Below are 13568 nucleotides of genomic sequence, written 5' to 3' on the forward strand. Positions count from 1 at the left end.
CATGTTTGCATGAACAACCCATAAAGCATTTCAGGAGGGGCTTTACTCTGCTAGGAAATCTGGAAAACATGTGCTTCTCACAACTTCCAACATGAAGTTTCTGCAATTTCACTGCAGTTAAGAGATCTCCTTTCCTTGGGCTGGTGTCAGGGTAAACCTGTGCCTGACCTAGGCTCACCTCTGCAAGGGACAAAAGTCTACTGCACTGCCTAAACAAGAAGAGACTGTAGCAGGACTTGTCCCTTCTTTCTTGGATAAGAAAATAACTCCAGTGCTTCCTAATCACTATGCAGACACTGACAAGTATGAAAATATAGCTGTACTAAATGAAGCCATTTTTAGAAATACAGAACTAAATCAAATAATAATGATCCAAAATCCACATATGAATAAACTGAGCTCAAAAAAAAAAAAAATTCAATTTCTAAAAAAGAGCACAATCTGATTTGCTTTGCAATAGGAGACAAGTGTGACATGTCTCCCTCAAGTGATAGGAAATCACCTCACAGAAGAAAAAACACCCACAAAAGCCCAACTTAAATAGACTACTGCTCACTGAACAACTATATTTAAATTCATAACTGTGAGACTGGTGATGCTATGTACCCAGCAAAAAATAATCTGGAGCAACTTAGGCATCACTCTTTGTAACTGGTGGGAATTTTCATAACTGTCTAGAAAATTTTTGATAAAGAGCAGCAGAGAAAGGGATAAAAGTACCAGTATGTACACATCCTTATGTAATAGGGCATTGCTAATTAAGCATACAGGCACAGTTAAGACAGCAAAAATCTACCTCTGTCAAGAAAAATACCTGGGAAAACAGCATGAAGTGGTGTCAGGGGAGGTTTAGGCTGGATACTAAAAATAGGTTGTTCAGCCAGAGAGGGTGGCTGGGCACTGGAACAGGCTCCCAGGAAGTGGTCACAGCTCCAAGCCTGACAGATTTCAGGTGTTAAAACAATGCTCTTGAACACATGGTGTGACTCTTGGGAATGATGCTGTGCAGGGCTGAGCTGGAATCAATGATCCTTCCCACTCAGCTTAGTCTGTGATTCTGTGTTATGGAAACAGGCATGCTCAGACCCAAGAGGTACAGTGATAGGAGCTTACTGTTAATCAAGAATCTTACTGTTAATTCAAAACTTTTACACAATTTCTAATGTACATTAATTTGAGAAGCTCACTTGAGTTGGATTGTATTCAGCAACGTTTTCTCAGTAGTGCACACATTTCCCCAGGCCCAAGACACACAGAAGGACTAAGGTAAAATTTCCTTCCAGTCAAACTTTAAGTCTCCTCTAGAGTCCTAAAATTTTCTAGGCTACTTTGTTTTAACAATGTGCTACCATCATTTTATGTTTGTCCTTCCTTCCTTCCTCCCATAAAAACAATTTTTGTGTTAGTGATCCACCATTACCTGTTATTTCATAGGCAAAGCCAGAATCCCTGGCATACTTCTAGTCCTTTTAGCCCATAAAAGTACTAAAAGTATCCCATTAAGAATCTTTTCTTTCTGGCTACCTCACTATTTCATGTATCTGCACAGACATTGTTTAATGACTACATTTTTAATGTAATGTCTCATTAGTTCTGCTCAAAAACTGGATGAACTATAGTCATACTTAAAGTTTAACCTTTGCTCTAATTGAATTTCCCTGCTCATTGATTTATTTTTTTAATCATAATATTGCTGATGCCCTTAGTATTGTATCTGCTGCGACACAGATGACTGTCAATATATATGGCCCCAAAATTTGCCCTTCACTTTCTCAGTATGTCCTCTAGGTCCACATTCCTGCACACATGGTTTCAGGTCATGTTAGTGAAATACTTATTTGCATATTTCATTGATTTTTCATACCCCAGGAAAATGTGCCATGGTCACTCATTGATTTTTCCCTTTGGCTATAGTTATGAGAAAACTGATCTGATTATAATCTCTGAATACCTAGACAACTTCAATGATCCAGCAAAAATCTGTCCATACTCATCTATCTCCAGGCTAAAATGGAGCCATAAGTAACAGTTACAGTGAACCCAAATATCACTATTTTAATGAAAAACAACCTTTTAATTACTATTTCAAAAGAAGTCAAATACACTACTCAAAAGGAAAGTTGATATTAGAGAAAGCCTTTAGAATACACAAATTCTGGACAAGATAGAAATGCTCTAATTAGATTCTGCACGACTTATTTTTACGATTTACCTTAACCCATCTTCCAGCAAAGACTGCAAAGAAACATGATCAGTAAATTACATATATTTTCATTACACACATGCATTTTCTAGATGTTTCCACTGACAAGAAGAGTCTCAAGTTTCCTCTGGTCTAGAAAACTGGCAACCTACACACGCAGCCAGGGTAGGACTTACGAGCAATATTTATCTACCTACAGACAGAGAACCCAGCAGATGAATGTAAACAAAGCACAACTTCAATAGGAAGCTTATAAGGAAGAAGACAACAGGAAATGGGACAACACAAAACAATATTTCAACTGAAGCAGACAAGTCAACATCTCTAAATTCTTTGTCCACAACCACAAACTCCGTACACTTCTCAGAGCTCTCAAGGCAAACAGGAAGTCTCCCCTGTGCTTCAGTATTGTTCAGACTGGAAGAAAGCCAATATTATAGAAAGGTCTGTGCTCTTGCCACTGAAGTATATGCCATTTCTTGCAAATTTATTGTTTGGGGACATTATCTCACCTCTGAAGCTGGATGTGGACATCCTCCATCTGTAACCCCTGGCTCTTCCAGGGAAGTAAAATTTCAAGTTTCAAGAGCCCCTTGTATATTAGCTTGATCCCACTTATCAGTTGGATGCTGCCCAATCTCCTCACAGCCTCTCAAATGTTGCAGCTCCCCAAAACAGTCAGTGGCACAAGGGACTTTACTGTGGCCTCCTACAGAGTGCTGGAACCTCTTCCAATTTCTTTTCTTCTGCCTAGTCCAGAGCTCCTTAACACAGTCAGAGTAAACTCTGTTCCAGTGACCAACAGAACACATTTCTCTCCACTCCTCATTACCAATTAGGAATTGAACTATGGTTCTTTTCTGGGAAAGTTCAAGGAACAAGATCACACATAACAGCAAAGAGACTAAAGAGAAAGGCTTCTATCAGAATTTAATGGGTGAGAATGACAGAGAGGACAAAAACACTAGATAAGTCACTAGCCATTTCTAGCTTCATGACCATAACAACCTTCTTATTGTTTATGATGAACAGCCTCCCTTGTGACTGAATCTTCCTCATGAAGCACCTTCGGATTCTAACATCTACCCAGCCAAAGATACAATTAAGCCCACCTATCAGAGAAGAACAAAATTTCAAATATTCAGGCCTTCTGGTATTGCCTAGCTTTTTTAGCTGAAAGATACAACAGCTTCTTGTATTTGCCACAGATCTACTACTATTTGGGCACATTCCAATAAGATTTAAAAAAAATAATAACGCTATCGGTATGACTTTGTCCACTCCTCCTTTCTACATCCACTAAGTTTTGTGACATCTGAACTCTAAGCACAATGTGGGCATTTTTATGGTCAACATCATATCTTTCACACTGCCATTTGTTTCACAAAATCACTTCCATTGTCATCAACTTGAGATTTACAGCTGAAGCTGGCAGAACCATTTCTGAGCACAATACGTCAAGGGGAGAAAAGGGAAAAATAGTTCATAAAGAGAAGCTGACTACTACCTTAATTATTGAGAGACTGCTACATCACAAAAGCAGTGGGGAGAGTCCAGAAATTTATAAAGTCACAAAACTCAATTTCAGAAGTACCATCCATTTTAAAATTCACCAAAAGTTGCATTTGACAGTGGGAATTGAAGGTCTTTATAAGCACTGACACTTTTACTGTGCATTTCTCAGTAAGGCAAATCATTCCAGCATTCTCCTTTGTTGCTCACCTCCAAATGAAGTCAGGCCACCAGCCAGTTGTCTTCATTTCTTTAGCTTTTGATGCTCAGGATGCCATTGTTTATGTCTCACCTGCCTTTTTGCTGTGGCTGAAAAAAGGATATATTTTTGAGCAGTTTACAGAGGGTTTTTTTGCTGCGTTTCCTAGTTCATTATCCAGTCAGGTAACAAATCAAAATACACTTCAAAATCATGACTAAATAATCCACATACCTTATACTCTACTACCATCAGTCATGAATTTCACACACTTATCACTAAATTTATTCATTGACAACAACAGTCTGTGCTATCAATCTGGTTATGTGGTGAGAATAACATTCAAAGATTTTTATTTTCTGATGCACACAAGGGTTTGACATAACCCCATTGATATCACACACCCAGCTAAACAAAGCTTTGAAAGCACACAAACACACTGCTTATTTATATGCTAAATATAAAAATGGTTTCTGTATCTCATTGGTATCACAAAATATTTCTCTACATAGCTTTGATGTATTTTATGGGAGGGATCATTATTGCAATAAATTACGAAGTATAGAATTTGAAAGTGTCAAACAAATAAATCAAACTTCAGGTGTGAATATGTTGTTGCCAAACAGCTACAACACAGCAATATGCTCGGTGCTGCACACACACAGAACCAAGTCTGAAATTGTGATTATTGAGCCACAGCATCAACAAATCTGCCATCATTCTGCCATGCAAAGCGGGGATAGACAGATGACTTGCAAGCATGGTGTGGTGTTTAGTAGGACAAATGAAGCCCGTTGAATGTGAAAGGCAGCACCTAAGTAATCACAGCTCTACTTTTCACCAGGGGGCACATGAGAAGGTGACAACCTGACTGGTGGGGTCAGATTTCTAGGCTGGTCACCTGCCACAGGACAGGTGACAATAAACCGCAGTTCAGCTATTTCAGCTATTAGTACTGCTATTTCAATACCTGCTGGCAAGAGCAGGGTAAGCTCTGGTTCTGCATGGAAAGCTACGTGCTATCCCTTGAGTAATCAAACATTTGCACAGAGCCAGCCAGCTTTTCTAGGTGGGCTTTACCTGCTATCTTTGTAAAGACCAATTCTACATTGTGCCTCTGCTGCTAAATAGAACAAACATTGCAAGAGTGATATTTTTTATAAAACCCTAGTCTTTGCAAAGTTAAAAGTATTTTCAGATGGAGCAAATATACTTCTATTTGCCAGCCAGCGCAGCTCTCCTTTGAATGTTATGTTGTATTATACAATAGAGTATATTCTCTCCCCCTCACCCATTTCCTTAAGTTTCAAAATGAGGAACACTTTTATAATAGCTAAGTGCAAATAAGGTGGAGAAAGGATTGTTGCGGGAAATTCACTTTTGCATGAGTTCATCTTCACTGCTAACCCTAACCTTGAAACATGTGAAAGCTTCCCAATAAACTACAATCAGCCTCATTTTGTTTTCTGAAATAATACTGAAGTCAGGTGCAATGAAATAAAAATTAATTAAGGTTTACTTACATCTTGAAGAGGACCAGAAGCTAGTTAAAAGTCAGAAAATGATTACAAAATGGTAATTTACAAGGATAAAAAATAACATGGAATCTCAAAAAAAGCGAAGAATTTCAAGGACTGTGCTGTTCTCAAGGAGTATGTATTTTTACAATAAATTGACAAAACTTGGTGCAGTAAGATTATTTGGACACTAAGTTCAGCCACTGAGAAGGACTTTTCATGCTGTGGTGGTGAGTGCCATAAAGACAGACTCTACTTCAAAACAGCAAGAAAATGAACAAGGTGATCAAGAGAATTAGTTGAAACTATGCCAATCATCCTTATGGAGAGTTCAAAAGGATGAAGAGATCCCTGGAAAAAACGATTCCAAAAAACCTAACACAGGTTAGGTTAATATGAATTTTTTGTATTCTGGCAAGTGCTGCAATAATCAGTCAGTTAGCATGCCCTTGCTACTCCTTTTGAATGTTTATTATTGTCAACACAAACTTCCTTAGGCTAATCAAGGTCAATGAAGGATGTAAAGGGAATTCACTGTAATTAGAGCCTCTTAAAACAGCATGCATTTTGTGGAAGTTCAGCATACCCAGAGTGGTGGAGAGCCCTTAGTTACCTTCAGTGGTGTTCATTTCACGTAGACAAACGATTCACTGTTCTGCACACTGAGCAGTGTACTGCTGCAGTTACTCTGCCAGCAGCAGCAGTAAGAGCCACTTGAAAGCCAACCTTCTGTTTTGCTGGGCATGAAGCAGTTTTGAAAATACTACTGCAAGCTAAATACCAAGGAAAAGGGCAGGATCTTCCTTGGTGGTACATAGGGATGCTCAGTATCTCTCAGGAAGTTTGAAGGGTCTTTGACCTACCAATAAAACATAGTCTGCTTAATTTGAAAACTTCATGGCCCTGCTACATTTTCCTTTCATAAACATGAAATCATCAACTCTTGCTGTTATAAGTTTTTGGTAAGTTTGTTCACAGGACGAGTACTGATGCTTTGTAATTCTGATGGTGGTGGCTGCCCTGCTGCAGGACAAAGCTTTCTGTCCTAAGACAGGGCAAATCTAAGTCCAGGTATGAATAATGCAGAAAAAAAAAGGCTGGTAGGAATTTTAAGGGTTTGCATCATCTTATCAGAAAAATGGGTCTCCAGACAAAACTCTTTAGGTATTACTTACATCAATCTAAGGGCAATTTAGAGCATTGAGCTCTAAAGCAGCCACTTATTTTAAGCAGGCAAAAACATTACTATGCATTTACTGTAAATAAAGCTAATTTAAAACTCTGGGAGAACCTGCATTCTGCCAGCTGCCTACCAAGCTGGAAATCACGTTGCTATAACCTTGAACACCCTGATGGCCTGGGAAGCCAGCTGCCTAGGGAATGGCTTTAAACAAAACAATCTTTATGTTGACTTGTTCACTGGGTTTCTCCTCACAAATATTTGAACTACATTAAAATTACTATTTTTTAAACATTTCATCCAATTTGGTACAAAAAATTCCTTGTTCCAACCTTTCCCACCCCACAAGCTAGGAAGAATATTTTCCTCCCTATGAAAATTGCTTAGGAGAGAAATTCCTTTTTCTAGCCAGCACCATCTGGATGTAAAGCTTAAAATGTCAAGAGGACATGAAGGGAACTGCAGCAGGCCAGCTTCCTACACAGGAAAGGCTAATGTTAATTTACATACCATTAAAATTCAGCATGCTTCAAAAAGATAGAAGAAAATTGAAGGAGATAATACATAAATGCAGTAAAAAAGTAACAAAAAGCAGAGATAGCCTAAAAGTAGGAGAGGTAGAAAAAAACTACTGCAAACATTGAACAATCTAAGAAAGGAGACTGGTAAAAAATCAGAACTTCATGTGAAACTTAAGAGACAAAAATCACTTCATAGGAAAAAACAGTAAATATACCTAGACCAGAAGATCTCAAGCTTGTTTGAACTGGGGCTTCATCTAACAGCAGGACCAATTTCCAGAGCCCAACCCCCTGTCAATTACTTAGAAGAAGAAAGATGCTGAATATGTAAGACTCTCAGTGGACCATCACTGCTCCCAGTGCTCTACAAGATCTTTCCCAGTTTGACTTTATATGTTGAGACAACAAAGCATGGCAAGTGCAGAAGAAGCATTTTCAGAGGAAAGGTGCCCTGAAGCTACTTTAACTGGTCCAAGCAAGATTTCCTCAGTTTAGAGGATAGCATGTGGCAGTCGCATCCATTTTCATTATTACCACAGAGAGATAAAAGTCCCAGGGTGTCCAAGCCCTCATAGAAACATACAAGCAGCCTTATAACATGACAGTCCCAGGTTCACAAAGGCAATTTATTTAGGTGTCTCAACATCCTTCTCTGGTGTTTGCACAGAGTTTCTTCACGGGACTCCAGAAACAGGGGAAGCAGTTTTGTGGTTGTTCTCCATACCCCTGTATTGCTCTGTGCTACAGAAAGAGAAGGGATCACTGACATGCATCATGGGATGTCAGAACCATAATAAAGCCTCTGGAGCTCCTCAGCATCATTTTTATCCTTCTTACTCTCCTCATGGGAATCAGTCCAGAACATGAAATTTGTATTGTACAAAAATTGTACAGTATCCAACAAGAAAGGGTAAATTAATTTAATCTCTTGAATTTTTTATGTAAACTTTGCACATCTAGCTAAATAATCACCAGAACTCTGAAGAAGAACATATAAACTAGTTGGAAGGACTCTAATGATATATGCATTCCACCATCAGTGTCCAAAAGCCAAGTACACCCATGTATAAAAGCCATCTTTTACAGATGTAAAAATCCTAATTGAAGAGGGATAAAGAAAAAAAAAAGTAGCAGAATGTGACAATATCAATATTTTACACAGTGTACAATAGGATACAGCATCAATATTTCACCTGCTCTTCTCACCAATATCAACAACATATTCATTCTAAAGAAGGAAAATATCTTTAAGATGCAGCAGGAACTAAGATGCAGGATAGTGTAATTGAGAGTGGTTTCCCAGCTTCACAATAAGTAGCTTGTTCAATGCTACCTTGCAATCAAAGATACTTCTACTGGACACCTATTGTAAACTCTATTTTTTTCTATTTTGAAAGAATCATACATAGCAAACACTCCAGAAACACATTCTGATGACAAAATAAAAAGTTAAAAGAAACTACTGAACATGTGGTAGGAATAGACTCAGGCAGACATTTTGGAAAAGCAGCTGGCACAAGAATAAGGTTGACTAGATCTTTAGTAATCATTTTCTCATCAAGATATGCATAATCAGCTCCATGAACTGGGAGCTACACATCCTCTCCCCCATGAATCGTGGCCTCATAGCATTCTCAAAAGCAGCCATAATGACACAGCTGCTCTGATGGCTCTTCTCAGGAAAGGATCATGTCCTACAACAAACCTGAAAACATGAGTATGAAGAAATGTGGAATTATGCTTGAGAACAGTTGAAGCTTCAGACTTTCTCTTTGCCACTTTCTTTCTCAAATCTTCTGTCTTGCCCTGCTCCCCTTCTTACCTTGCCCAACTTTCCTTTGCTAGATGCAAATTTAATATTTCATATTTCTGTTATTAGCTTTAAATTAACATTTTATTCTCATAGTCAATATTAATGCTTTTCAGCATAAGAAAATTACCACTGATCTATGTATCACACAGCTTGTGAAAATAGCAAGCTCAGAATCCGCAAGGTTTTGTTCTGTGCTGTGCCCTTTGCTATGAAAATAAAAAAAAAAAAAAACCAAACCAAAAAAAAAAAAAAAAAAAAAAAAAAAAAAAAAAAAAAAAAAAAAACCCAACCTTTTCCATGAAATTGCTTCTCCTTGAAAAGATTTGTCACACAGTGGTTTTCATTCAGTGCTCTGACCCAGAACCTTGCAAAATCATGGGATCGATGGGCTCTAAGCAGATAGAAAAGCACAAATACATGGCCACTGACAGTACAGCCTGAACCAGCACAAGGAGGTGCCTGCATTTCACAGCAAGATGCCTGATGCCAGCTGGGAACACTGGGCCAGCAAAAGTGACAGCTGCTGCAGAGATTACAGATGTCACCACTTCTCCTCTTTACACCTTAGAGAATTTTCAAGGTAAAATAGATTCCAAATTCAACCCTCAGGTCAGCAAAACAAATCCTTTAAAGCAAAGATTCTTCCTGAGGATCATCAAAGAATTTTAAGAACAGCAGATTCATTTTCTCATTACAGTTTTCAAAGTAGCTCCTTTTCAGAGTAAAGTGAATACCATCTTTATTCAACAAAGAGCTTAAGCAGAAAGGGCTACAACTTAAAGCACCAGCCCTTAAGGATGAAGCCACGGTGAGAACTTAAAACATGTCAGCTCTCAACTCTGTCTCTAGATACCAAATCAGCAAGATTCAGACCAAGTCTATACAAGCTACTACTTAATTTGGCACCTTGTATGACTTCAGTCTCATATTCCTAAGAAAGTAATATCCTCATGTCCTCATTCTGTCACTCTAGATTTCAATAGTACACAGTTTTGTCAGCTGGATTCCTGACACACACTCAAAACAGGCAAGTGGTTTAAAAAAGGCAAAAAAATACACGTCTGTCTCTTCTGCTCCCCTCTCTATTATTAAACAAGAGCCCAACAAGCAAACTCCTGGGGATTTTATTTTTTCATCTTGCTAGGAGTCATGATCTCTTCAGAATCAATTACAACAACAGAAAGAAGATGCTCGGTTTCACAGAAACACGCACTTAAAGACCGTGAAGTTACATTGATTCAATTCTTATCTGGGAAGATGTTGCTGCCATTAAGATCAACAACACAAACTACTCCAGAGTCCTTCACTCCCAAACACTAGTCAGTAGTTTTACTGTGTGGCATAATCTGTGATCCAGCAGATACATGACAAAGTCTGTAGGTGCCTTAGGTGTAGACACAGCACTGCCCTCTTACTGCCCTAAGCCAGAGCTGACTCACTGGACTTCCAGAACATAATTCAATGGTCTCAAAAGCAGGTAGCAATTTGTAAAAACAGATAGCCAGCCAAGCCTACAGCACTTCCTGTATTTACAAAGTGAACCTAGTGCTGTTCAAATAAAACAAACTGAAAGCAGTTTCCATTTATTTTTCTATGTCAATAGAATCTGTATTTACAAAGTGAACCTGGTGCTGTTCAAATAAAAAACTGAAAGCAGTTTCCATTTATTTTTCTATGTCAATAGAAAGATTTTAGCTAACCAGCATATTATTATAATCTAAAGTTCTTTCACAAGAAACGCTTAATAAAGCAACTTTTAATAATTTTTCAAAAGTGTGTTTTAAAGGCTTAATCCTTGAATTAAGGAAAGCAAGTGAATTCCAGAATATTCAACACTCGACCAACAAAACAAATTGATTTATTTTCTCAGTAGGTGAAATGCAAGAGTGTGTGCATAGAAATCAGTTTCAGAATGACCCAAAATAAGTGTTTTTCATTTGCAACTGATCTAAAAAATCGAAAAAAAAAACAATTGGTTTTGTTTGAAATATGACATTTTATTTCCTTTGAGATTGTTTTTCCCATTATTTTAATTATGCTTACTAGGCCTTCCTATAACAAAATATCACTTAGAAAAATCACAGAATCACAGGGTGGTTTGTGTTGGAAGGACGTAGTTCAAGAAGTGTTGGGACAACACTTTCAGGCACATGGTGTAACTCTTGGGGATAGTCCTGTGAAAGGGAAGGATTTGGGCTCAGTAATCCTTGTGAGTCCTTTCCAGCTCAGGATATTCTGTGGTTCTGTGAACATCTAGAGATCATTTTGGACAACCCCCTTGAAAATCTCCAGAGACAGAGACTTCACCACCTCATTTCCTCACTGTTCTTGTCGTCTTTACTGAACATGAGACTGTCTCCAAGTCTCACCAAAGTATACAGATGGTTTTGCTGACTTGCAACTGCATCTTTTGGCAACAAATCTCCATACCAATTTGTTTGTTTGACTTTGCTGGTCAGCTTGTGCTACCAAGTCATAAATGCCCAGTGACAACCTGCCAACCAAACTAAGTGCAAGCAACACGCACACAGGTGACATCAGCAGTGTGCTAGTTTACATCAGCTATGGACTTATTCTGACAAGATATAGCCGGCACAAGGAAGGCAGCAGGATTTTTTTTTTCTCTCCCTCAGACTGAATTCAAATTGCTTTGTAAAACAAGAGAAACAGAAAGGGAACAGTAGTAAGGGGAGTTCCCAAATATTTTTTTAGCCAGACATGATGTAAATCTGAATTCAATGCTGTGTTCTGGCAGGAAGACAAGGATGAGAAGGAGAATGCATATGGGCACAGTCTCAACACTGTCTGTGCAATTCAGGAATAGCTACAGCATGTTATTCACTGCCTTGCACTTCCTCTGAAAAGGCTTCTTTTCCCTTCTCTTTAAACAATAAATAGTAAATAAAAAGAATACGAATCCCAAAAATCTTCTGCCCCTAGAAAACAAATAATGCCAGGACTATGATTTCATACTACAGAGAGCAAACTTTCTTTCCTTTTTTGTCATGGTTTTGTAGATCAAGAGGGAATGGTTAGATAAGTAACTTATCTAACAAGGCTGAAAAGCCCTGATACACAAAGGAAATTTAAAACATATCTGGAAGCATTAGGACAGATGATGGTAATTTACCTGCAGTGTAAAATACTGGTGAGACAAGTAAGTAACTGTGAGAAGCAGCAGGAGGCAGAAAATAGACAACAGAAGAACTCTTCAAGGAGGAGAAAGGATACAAAGAAAGAAATTGAAAAGAAGGAGCAATTGCATGGGTAAAGATCCTGAGTGCTAGAAGAGCCTGCTGAGCATAAGATAATTCAGTGGGGCAGAATTGTTTTGTGGTGTGTGAAACCCTTGATCAGAGCCAGTGTCCTTTGGGACACAAACGCAGCTGAGTCACTAAGAGAAACATCCACACCTTTCAAAGTGCTGCACAGTCCCTTCTGAATTTTTGCCAAAATATCACAAGCTAGGGAGGGTGTCTTTCAGAGGCCTCTGTGAAAACAAGGTGACCCAGCTGTGAGTTGATGATTCCATACTCACAGGGAATTGTGTCTTCTGTCAGTCACTACCAAATTTCCTCCAGGTCTGGATGCTGAGGCAGCTGTCATTCACAATGAAGTACAAATTATATTTTTATTACCTGAGCTTAAAAACTCCACATGTTTTACAGTACCAGTCCAAGTTTTCACTTTTCATCCAGGTTCTCACTGCTCTTTCAACCACCTGCTTTTGAACCCTTGGTATCAGTTGATACAAATATAACTGGTGACACAGTTTCCATTATTTCCTCTAGAATTTGCTGTGGCTCACAGCCCTTTCTCAATCCTCAGAGTTACTTCTGTACAGTTAAGATGGTGTGCATGGATAAAGATGAAATCTGTTTGTCTCTTTCTCTGGAATATTCATTGCTCCCAGAACTTAACCCATACACCCCATTTACAAGATGAAACACCTTCTCTTATTTTTTAAAATAAATAAAATGAAAATAGATTGCTGGGATTTATATAGAGATATTTGGCAGGATTTTTGGGTTTATCAAAGATAAATTGAATATGTGGTTATTCTACACAGAGAGAATATATCTGAATAAATAATGTATTAGGAGAATTTCACTTCCTATCTATGTCTGATTAATTCTCAGAAAAACATATATACATTTGCAGTAGTGTCAGTCAGATTGCAGAACACAAACAGAAGCAAAGGTGTTCTTAGTCAGTTTCTTTAATATTCAGGGTAGAAAACTGACCAACACTGATATAGGAAAACAAACAAAAAACCCACCTCTTCAGTTATAGGAAAGGGAGTAATTTATTTCCTTTGTTTCAGTTTTCATTATGTTTGGTTTTAGTTTTGCCTTGTAAAGTTTTAGCACAGGAAACACATAAAACCAGCTATAACACCTTTATCAATTGAATCTCACACAGCACTGCAAAGCACTTTCCAATAGATCTTAATTACGCCAGCACTAGAAGCACCAGGTTCAGAAGAGCAATTGGCTTATCAGTAGTTTTGGACATACATTTGTCCCCAGGCCACTTCTGTCTGCTCACAGAGACATGGTCATAATGCTCACAAACCTGTTCAGACAGACAGCTGGTGGGTGCACAGAATCAGGCTTGACTTAT

Source organism: Onychostruthus taczanowskii, unplaced genomic scaffold, assembly GCF_017590055.1.
Source record: "Onychostruthus taczanowskii isolate IOZ18803 unplaced genomic scaffold, ASM1759005v1 scaffold29, whole genome shotgun sequence".
In the NCBI taxonomy this organism is placed as follows: Eukaryota; Metazoa; Chordata; class Aves; order Passeriformes; family Passeridae; genus Onychostruthus; species Onychostruthus taczanowskii.